The 9,410-nt window shown below is 53.3% G+C and overlaps 1 protein-coding gene across 4 annotated transcripts in view; it reads left to right on the top strand.

The window, feature by feature from the left end:
• Positions 1 to 1,916: 1,916 nt before the first annotated feature.
• The window catches only part of NFASC (neurofascin), a 198,591-nt gene continuing 191,097 nt past the window's right edge, over positions 1,917 to 9,410 (top strand). For all 4 annotated transcript variants that reach the window (XM_037067079.1, XM_037067077.1, XM_037067076.1 and 1 more), the window contains exon 1: positions 1,917 to 2,047. The gene's annotated coding sequence lies outside the window, so the exon portion shown is untranslated. The remainder of the gene's footprint in view (positions 2,048 to 9,410) is intronic.

The following is a 9,410-nucleotide window of genomic DNA, read 5'->3' as shown; positions in this document are numbered from 1 at the left end:
GGTGGGATTTGAACCCCAGCAGGTTGCCTCGAGAGCTGGTGGCACCGAACCTTAGCAGTACTGCCTGTAAAATAGTTACCTCCTAGAGCTGTAAAAAGCAAGGGAATAATTTATACAAGGAAACCTGTGGCTGACGTGCCGAGGAAAGGAAAGCTGTTTTCTTTATCCCATGGAGCCGGCCACAGCTGCTCGCTCCCAGCAAGGAAAGTAGGGGAAGCAACGGGCCCAGGCCTGAGGGGCCCCAGTGCTTTGGTGCACCTCCAAGTTCTCTAAGTGTCCCCTTTTCTCCTGCCCTGGTGCCGGGGACTGGGTGAGGCCAGTGGTGCCATCTGGACAGGGCTCCCAGTTTCCAGATTCTGCCCTTTGGAGAAGTTTTCAGTCCTTTACATGCCCTGGCTCTCTCCAGACACCCCAGAAGCACCCCTGGACTGGCCAATGAGGTCACCCCAGGGCCTTGTGGCCTGGACTGTCTCTAGGAGGGCGCACTGTTTTGTTTACGGTGTGCTTTTACAATCACCGAATTGTGCACGATCGGGCTGCCAGAGCGGTGCTGAGACAAGATTCTGAGTGAAATCAAATTGTACAGACAGGGGCCCTGCAAAAACATTTGCCAGCAGTTCCTGGCACCTATGGTCAGCTACATTTTGGTTTCCCATCCAAATCCTAACAGGGCCTGACCTTGCTTAGCTTCTGAGATCAGACACTACCCGGAGCATTCAGGGTGGTATGGCCACAGACTACATTCTGGAACCTGCCATAGCCACCTTTCCTCCTTTCCCATGGCATAGTCTTAGCCCAATAGTTATAATTGTTGGTCTCAGAGCACCTAACTGAAGAGTGGAACATTTCACCAGTATTTATTGAGCACCTACTATGTTCAAGGACTTGGGAGGGCTCACAGGCTGGAGTGGAGACGGAGAGGCAGGCAGGGGGTACAGCTCAGCGAAGCTGGTGTCAGGCAGGGCAGGGGCTGTGTGAGTTGAGAGGGCAGCCTCGAATGGGACCTCAGAGGGAGGCTGCTGAGGAAACTGTGGTTTGGGAGGAAGTGGACTCCCTCCAACTCAGGGAGCTGGTCTCCCAATTGCTCTTCCAAGCCTAAGATTCTACTCCAATCCAGATTTTTTCACTGATTCAGGTCATAAGTGAGATCAGGTTTTAGCCTGTGCACATTAGCCAGGTCCTAGTGCATTCTCCATGTCTGAGCTAGAAAGGACCAGAAGGGATAACCCAATCAGCTCTGTATTGCTCAGTTGAGGAAACTGAGGCTCACAGAGAAGTGTCTTGCCCATGTGAGAGGTCAGTCACCCAGCCAGGAGAAGCACGCAGATCTCCTGCCTGTCTCTCAGGCCTTGGCTTCTCCCAACTAACTCAAGTACAGGGAGGGACAAGGCCTGAACCCCCTTAGGGCGGAGGGCACCTCCCATTTTTAAAAGACACTTTGCCCCACGCAGGTGTCACAACCTCCCTCACATGCCCAGCTGGGATCCAACAACTCTTCAACGAACATTCCTGGAGAGTCTACCACAAGCAGGTCTCCCTCAGAAGACAAATTTCGGGCCCCAAGAAGTCACAGTCCGACGGTGGCGCATACAAAGGACAATCTCATGATATGCTGGGCAATCTCGTATACGTGAATACGTGATACAATTCAGCTTGTTTCCTCCCGCGCCACCTATGAGGCTCTCAGCAAACAGAAATAGGCACCAATTAACATCATTTTCAAAGCCAGTCTGCAGAGAGCTCGTGAGTCCGTGAGAACAGAAACATGGGGCCTTTCCCGGTCCAGGACGCGCTGGGCGGGGCCGCGCTGGAGCATCCCTCCTTCCTCCGGCTGCGTCCGGGTCCCCGCTCTGCTCACGAAGGGAGTGGCGCGAGGGCGCGCACGCAAGGTGTTGGGGGCGCGCTGCTGCCCGGGGACGCGCATCGGCTGGTCTCTGCCCTAATGCGGCGGCTGGCGGCGAGAGGCGCTGCAGGGGACACAGGGTACTGGCAGCGCCGGCAGCCGACAGCAAGAATTGCGCTCAGGGTCGGAACCGAGCCCTTGGAGGTAGGTGAGCTCGGATGCCAGAAAGATGGAGGTGGGGGCACTAGGGGATCACAGAAACCTAATTACCGACTACCCCCTTCCCCCTCCCTCCCCTTTCCGTCCCCGGTCCTGTCCCCATCCCCCTCCGTCAACATCCGGACCTTTCTCTCTACACCGTCACCTGCTCTGAATCCATTCTGTTCTGTGCATATGTGCACCCCACTCCCATCCAGTCCCGACCCCTCTGCACACCCCACACCCTTTCTATCTCATTGGTTGCATCCCTCCCCGCTTTCCGAGTCCTCACCCTCTTTCCCCTTTGCTTCTGTCTCTGTCTCCATGAGCCCTGCCCTGATACCTCTGTTTACTTCCACATCCACTTTGTATCACCCCGTACCCTCTATTTCTCCTACCCTGTACATCACCAGCCCCGCTGCCTGCTCTCCCCGCAACCTCGTACGCCCCCTCCCCGGTACTCTGTGCTTGTCCCTCCAGGTCCCCTCTGCACACCCTGTCCCAGCCCCTTCCCAGCTGCCTCATAGCCCCTCTCAAGAGCTCCGTCTCCTCCTCCTCGGCTGTTATCTGGCCTGCCCTCCATCACCTTCCCCACCTGCCCTTCTTGGTGATGCCCGTAGCCACAGGGCTTGTAGTGAGCCCCTGCTTTGGGAGGCCTCTGGCTCTGCAGGCCCCATGTACTCACTGTTGCTGCTTATAACCCCTTTCTACATGTTTGATCCGGTTCATGGTTTGGGGGCAAAGGGTGCATTGGGTTGGTAGGCCCCTCCAATGTTCCCCTTCCCTTAGCTGCTGAGGTTTGTGTCCTGGGGGGACTGGGGGAGGGAGTGCTTGGCATAGGGAAACTAGGATGGGAAAGAGCTAGGCTCTGAGGAACTGCTGAGTAGCCGCTTCCTGGTGTTGCTCTGAGCCCTGGGGCTCAAAGGATGAGGAGTCCACTGGAGGTTGGAGAATTTGGAATTTTAGAAAGATTCTTCCTCAGCTTCCAAGTCAGCACTTTGGCATTAAGAGCTGCCATGAGTGTGGCCAATGGGCTGGGCTGAGAGTGGGCAGAGTGCTGAATCACCGAGACTCTGGTCCCCGCGGCAGCCCCTCTTCTGCCTGCCCAAGCCAGGTCTGGCTCCTGGTTCCTTCTGGGCATTTGGCAGCGGTGTGCGAGTGTGTTGGGTGGAGATGCCTTCTCCCTCAGTCTGGAGGGGCGCACGACGGCACCTCTGCTGCCTGTCCTCTCTCTGGAATGAGGGCCTGGCGTGTCTTCTCTACCCTTGGAGCTGGGGTGAGCTGTGGTGAGCCCTGCTGGCCTTGATCAAATCTCCAGCAAGGGCAGACTTGCAGGATAGGGGTTGGGTTGTTTGAACGGGGCCAGAGACTGGCAAGTTCAAAACCCGCCAAACTTGAGACTTAAGTAGGAGAAGCCCAGGGAAAATATGTGTGGAAGGAGGATCCCTTGGGGAGAGGGACCGTACTAGCTGTGGGAGTGAGGGGCAGGGAGAAGAAGGAAGGTAGGAACATCCTCCCCCTGGGTTGGGGATGTGTGGATCTGGTGGAATTGCTTTGCAGGAAGAATTGAAGGAGATAAATTGCAGTAGGAGAGGGGTCTGCTGCGCATCTAGTACTTCCTATCTTTTGTTTTGACTGAGCTGGCACTTCTGAGAGAGTAATATCTCCCTTTTGTCTTTGGATTCAGCTGAAGGGCGTGTGTGTGTGTGTGTGTGTGTGTGTGTGTGTGTAGAGGGGGGATGAGAATAACACAAATGAAGAAAGAGACACCTGCACTTACCCCCACAAATTGTGTTTGCCCTGTGAAACAGCCCAGTTCCCGTCTTAGGGACCTTAGTTAAAACCCTGAGGTTTAAATCAGACGTTAGGAGCAAATTGAGGCCCCTTCTCAGCCAGGCTCCCTCACTTCACAAATCTTCACAAATCACTCCCCCCCCCCCTCCTGTGCCGTGCGGGTCTGAAGGGTACTCGGGCAGTGCCTGGCAGAGGGGCATTTGGCTGGGGGACTAACTGCCCCCCCTTTGTCGCCCTTCTGTGCCCCCTGCCATCAGAATGGGGGCAGGGCAGGAAGCTGGTCTGGGAGGAGGCATCACCTGGAGCCATCCTTGAGCGCTGATTGGATTAAGGTTCTGCAATTGAAATGATTGGGGCTCGGGTTAAGTGGGAGATTCTGATAACAATGTACACATTTCCTAGTTTCCTGAAATGACTCCCAACGCACATGCCTTGTTTGACCTCAGGAAGGCTACACAGAGGCACACAGAGGCACACAAGAGGAGCCAGCTCTCCAGAGAGCTCCCTGTGGGCCAGTGGGCTGGGTCTCAGTGCTGGTTCTTTCCGGGACACGCTGAGGAGGCGGCTGGTATCTGGGGTCAGCTTCGGACGGCTGAGAGGGAGGAGGCACAGAAGAGGGTCCTGATCCTCCAGTGATGGGGGCAAGCTTCCAAGGCTCCCGTCGCCCTGGCGTTGCTGCTGGTTTCCTTCCCTATCATCTCTCTCTTCTAAGACCATCCGAGAGCTGGGGGTGGGTGGTCATCACTTTGTCTCTAGGAATAGAAATCCTTAGACAGCCAGAGAGGGAGCGGCAGAGAAGTCCAGTCCTCTGTCTGGCCTTTGGGAGGAGGGGGAAGGGAGTGAGAGGAACTCAGGGCTGGTTACACACTTACTCCCTTAACAAACACTAATTAACCCCTACAATGCGCTGCTCTGCTAGGTGCTGGGGTCCTAGAAACAAAAAAAGCAAAATGGGGTTTGAGCTCTCGGAGCTTCCAGTGCAATGGAAAGAGAGACAAGTCATCAGATAAGTAACCTAGATGAGCTTGAGTGAGGATGTCCGACCAGGGTGGACAGGGCTGTGGAGTGGCGGGCGGCCCTCTCTCCCACAGCCACGAGGAGGGCTGGGTTGGTGCTTTCCTGAGTGGTGGGGTCAGGACCGATTCTGGAGTGGACTGTGAGGAAAAGATGATGGGGGAGGTAAGATGAAAGACGTTAGGGGCACCCACAGAGAACTCTAGGACAAGACAGGCTTTTCGACTCGCCCATTCCTATTTCCTAAGTGCTTGTATTTGAAGAGCAGAGTGTGGTCAGGATATGCTTAGGGTGTCAGTAAGTCAGAGGAAAGAGGCCCAGTGTCTGCCTTTGGGCAGCTCCTGTCTGATGGGGAAATAGCAAATCGGGGGCAGATAGGTGCTCAGAAACAAGGTGGGTGGAAATATTGCGAGCTCTGATGTGGGTGGAAGGGCCTTGGAATCTGGGAGGTCAGAGTCAGGTGGGGTCATCAGAGAAGTCCAGATGGTTCACGGTGCGCAGGCGAGATCCTTGGAAGGTGTGTGCCTGCGCAGAGGCCATCACTAGCACCCCTAGTGGAACGGGGAGGGGGGTGCTGCAGACACCCAGCCCCCTCTTCTGAGGATCCCTCCTCTTCTAAGTTAGTTCATTTCACTAGTGCCCTCTTCTGTGCCCTGGACCTTTGGGAACAGCCCCGGAACATGCCGGAACCATGTTTCTGGGAACGTCCCAGAGTGTCGGGCTTATAAGTCAAGTTGGGGATACACAAATGACAAATTAAGTCAATATTCGCTAACAGACGTGATAAAGAGCCCAGAATAACAGAGGTCAGGTGGTTCCTGTCCCTGGAGGATCCTGGCCAAGGGGTCGCGGTGGACAGCGGGACTGGAGCGTTTGCCCCAAACTCTTCGGATAAACCCTGGCTTTGGCTAGCTTGATGTTAAAGTTTTCAGCATTTACTCAAAACGCCCCGCTAGGACTGAGACCTGGCTGCAAGGGCCAATACCAGATGCTCATGGCCTGGTCCATGCGGCCGCAGGGGACAGCTCGGGCAGCTAGTGGCTGTGTTGGGTGGGTGCTTGAGCAGGCACTTCTGCCTCTTTTCTGACCGGGGGCATTGGTCAGACTGTGCCAGCCAGCCAGCCAGAGAACTCTTGAGCCATCCTCCTCCTATTAGGTCTTGAGGCAAGCCAGGAAAAATAAAGTGGCATGTACAGTGGTTATCACTAAAGAGTGCTTCCTGTTGTACGTGCTAGGCACCCTCCTGTGCTTTGTATACATCATCTCATTTAATGCTCATAGGGGTTACCCCTACATGGAGAGACACTGTTAGGGTGCTGGTTTTGCAGATAAAGGAACGGACTCGGTGTGGATGTTACTTGTTTGAGAGCATAGAACAGGTGAGTTGTGAAGCTAGACTTTGAACCTGTTTGTTTGCCGTCAAAGCTCCTCCCCTGTGTACTGTACTGAGCTTCCCTCGCTGGTGGAATAATAACTGGAATGCTCTTTATCTACTTGCACAAAGATCTCTAGAAAACTCTGTTGGAAGGGCTCAGTTAGCATGAATTTTTTAAGACCCACTATGTCCTTGTGAGGGATACAGAAATGTGGTTTGTGGTTTCAGATAGGGGAGAGAAGACAGAAACCTGTGTAACCCCTTGGGCGTGATGCAAGACATTGTCTAGTTAAGTCTTCAGACCCTGGGCAGTAGAATTTCAAAGGTCGGAATAATCCCTCAGCATGGCTGTCGGAGTCAGGGAGGTGACAGGGCCTCGTAGAAATGACTTACCTTTGAGGTCAGACAGACCGAGTCTGTTCCTTTATCTGTAAAACCAGCACCCTAACAGTGTCTCTTCATGTAGGGGTAACCCCTATGAGCATTAAATGAGATGCCGTATACAAAGCACAGGAGGGTGCCTAGCACGTACAACAGGAAGCACTCTTTAGTGATAAGCAGTGTACTATGCCACTTTATTTTTCCTGGCTTGCCTCAAGACCTACATTCAAACTTTGGTTCTACTCACCAGCTGAGGAGCTGTAATTTCCCAGTCTGTAAAGTGGGGATATGGATTTGAACCTTGCAGAGATATAAGAATTGAGTGTGACCAGGGAGTAAAGGTCCCAGCACAGTACCTAGCATGTAGGAAGTGCTCGTCCGATGCTAGTGCTGTTCACGGAGGAGGCGAGAATGAAGCTGCGCCTTGCAGACACGTAGAATTTTGATATGGAGGGAAGAGGAGGCCGTTCTGGATGAGGGAACCCACCACGTGTCTAAGCAGGACTTTGATGGGTTCAGGTGCTCTGGGAAAGAAGTGACCTGCCATGTCTGTCTGCTCTCCCCGGGTCCTGGGGACATCCGAGTCAGGCGGGGGGTCATTAGGAAAGTCCAGATTGGGGTGGTTAACGGTGCACAGGAGAGATCCTTGGAAGGCATACGCCTGAGCAGAGGTCGCCACAAACACCCCTAGCTGAACTGGGAAAGGGCCTGAGGACAGAGACACCCAGCCCCACCCATCTTCTGAAGACCCCTCAGAGCACGAGGGCCGTGTTCTTCTGGCCCCGTTGTGAACAGCTAGAATGTGTTTCTCTGTAAAGCTAAAAGGCTCTTGTTCCAGAAGCCCATGTCTCTGGGAGTGACATCATTGGTTCATTTCTCGTCCTATCTTTCCTGTCCCTAACGCCAAGCCACGAGAAAGTGGCAGTGCCCGGGGCCTGGTGGGGTCATCCCCTGGGGCTGTTCTCATCCCCTCTGACTCCCTCAGCGCCCCTCCTCAGGAAGCAGCTGTTGGAGCATCTGCTTTCTCCTCCTTCACCTGTTCCTCCTCACTCTCCCCGGCCTGGCTGGGCCAGCCCCTCCTGAGAGGCCTCCCTGGCATCCCTTCTCCCCATCATTATGATGCTAATTGTGTTGTTAATTTTTCTGAGATGCAGAAGGAAAACCCCAATCTGTTTTAATGAATTTAATTAGAGAGGGGCTTGGAGGGCTTCTGAACCTCTTACCGGGATCACAATACACAGAGTTAACGAGATAAACGGCCCGAGATCAGCAGCTCCGGGTCAGGAAGAGAGGATTTTCAACTCGGGGCTGGAGGAAGGCTGTGTCAGCTACTGTTGGCTCCGCGGGCGCCCTTTGGGGGTGGTTCTGTCTGTCCCGCCCAGCCCCGGCACTTAGTTTCATACCTAGTTCTTCCCTTGGATGTCAGCTGACCCTCTGGAGAAGGTTTTAAGTCATTCCCACCGTCATCACCAAGCATTGATTGAGCACCTGCTGTGTGAGTAAGGGGTACTGTCTGGAGCTGTGTGGAGGCCGTGGGGCCCTGGCTCCGCCCTAAAGGAGGTGAGAGACGTATGTTCAAGTATAAGGAATATTTGCTAATTCCAGACAGTAAATGCCAGATGATTGACAGATTATGTTGGGTTTGGACAGTCTGGAAGATTCTTGCTAGAGAAAGTACTTGAGGTGGGTCTTGAGACATGCGGCCTATAAGAGTTAATCATCAGAAGGCTGGAGGAAGAGCAGATGCAAAGGCAGGGATGTGCAGGGGACCTTTGAAGTGTGCATAGATGATACGGCTTGGGGAGGTGGCTGCATGTAGTCTAGGGAGTGCGGACAGGACTGTAGTGGTGTATTCAGACACAATCATAGAGGGGCCTGGGCACTGGAGTCTTTACTTTTCTACCCTGGTTGTGCTAGGGTCTCCCTGCTTTCCTTCTTTGAGCACTCAGGGTGGCCAGCTTGGTGAAGGGCCTAGGACAGGATGGTTCTGGCCTTCATGCTGAGCTCACTGTCCTGGGTCCAGATAGGCCACCAGGGGTGGGTTGACCAGATGCTAAGTTCTGTCCGCAGATCCTGTGACTCTATGGGATGAGGGCGAATGGATAGCAGAGCAATTCCAAGGACTTTTCCCTCCTTCTGCATGGATGTTGGCCGCTTTGCTTTGGCAGTAGCGTTTTGTGCAAGTAAGTGATCAGTGGAATCTTCCAGTTCCAGGGCCAGGGAGTTTCTTAACTCATCTCTTTATATTACTGAGAGTTGTCTGCTGTGCACTGTATGCATGCATGTGTAGGGTTTAAAAACATATTTTATTTATTTATTTTTAGAGAGAGGAGAAGGGAAGGAGAAAGAGAGGGAGAGAAACACTGATTGGTTGCCTCTTACACACCCGCAACTGGAGACCTGGCCCACAACCCAGGCGTGTGCCCCGACTGGGAATTGAACTGGCGAACTTTTGGTTCACAGACTGGAACTCAGTCCACTGAGCCGCACTAGCCAGGGCAGGTTTGTGTGTGAAATCATTCTGATTAGACTCTGGTTCTAATTTGATCTTTATAACACAAAAGTTATTAAACATTTCCAGGTCTCAATTTGTTCCTTATTGTGTGCATGTTCATAAGCTGAATGCTTTGAGAATAGGATTTTAAACATGAAGAGGTATTACAACTGTCATTGTTGACAAGAAGTGTAATATTAAGCTGAAGTTTAAGTCACCGATCCCTGTGCTTCTTGGCTTATGAGACTAGTCAGGATTTTATTTGGGGGCACCACCGAAGATTATGCTTTCGGTTACCGTAGTCTGCCTGG

Source organism: Sturnira hondurensis, unplaced genomic scaffold (genome assembly GCF_014824575.4).
Source record: "Sturnira hondurensis isolate 20B ecotype Veracruz unplaced genomic scaffold, ASM1482457v3 Scaffold0017082, whole genome shotgun sequence".
Classification (NCBI taxonomy): domain Eukaryota; kingdom Metazoa; phylum Chordata; class Mammalia; order Chiroptera; family Phyllostomidae; genus Sturnira; species Sturnira hondurensis.
Note: the sequence above shows the minus strand (reverse complement) of the source record. Positions and strands in the feature narration are given on the sequence as shown.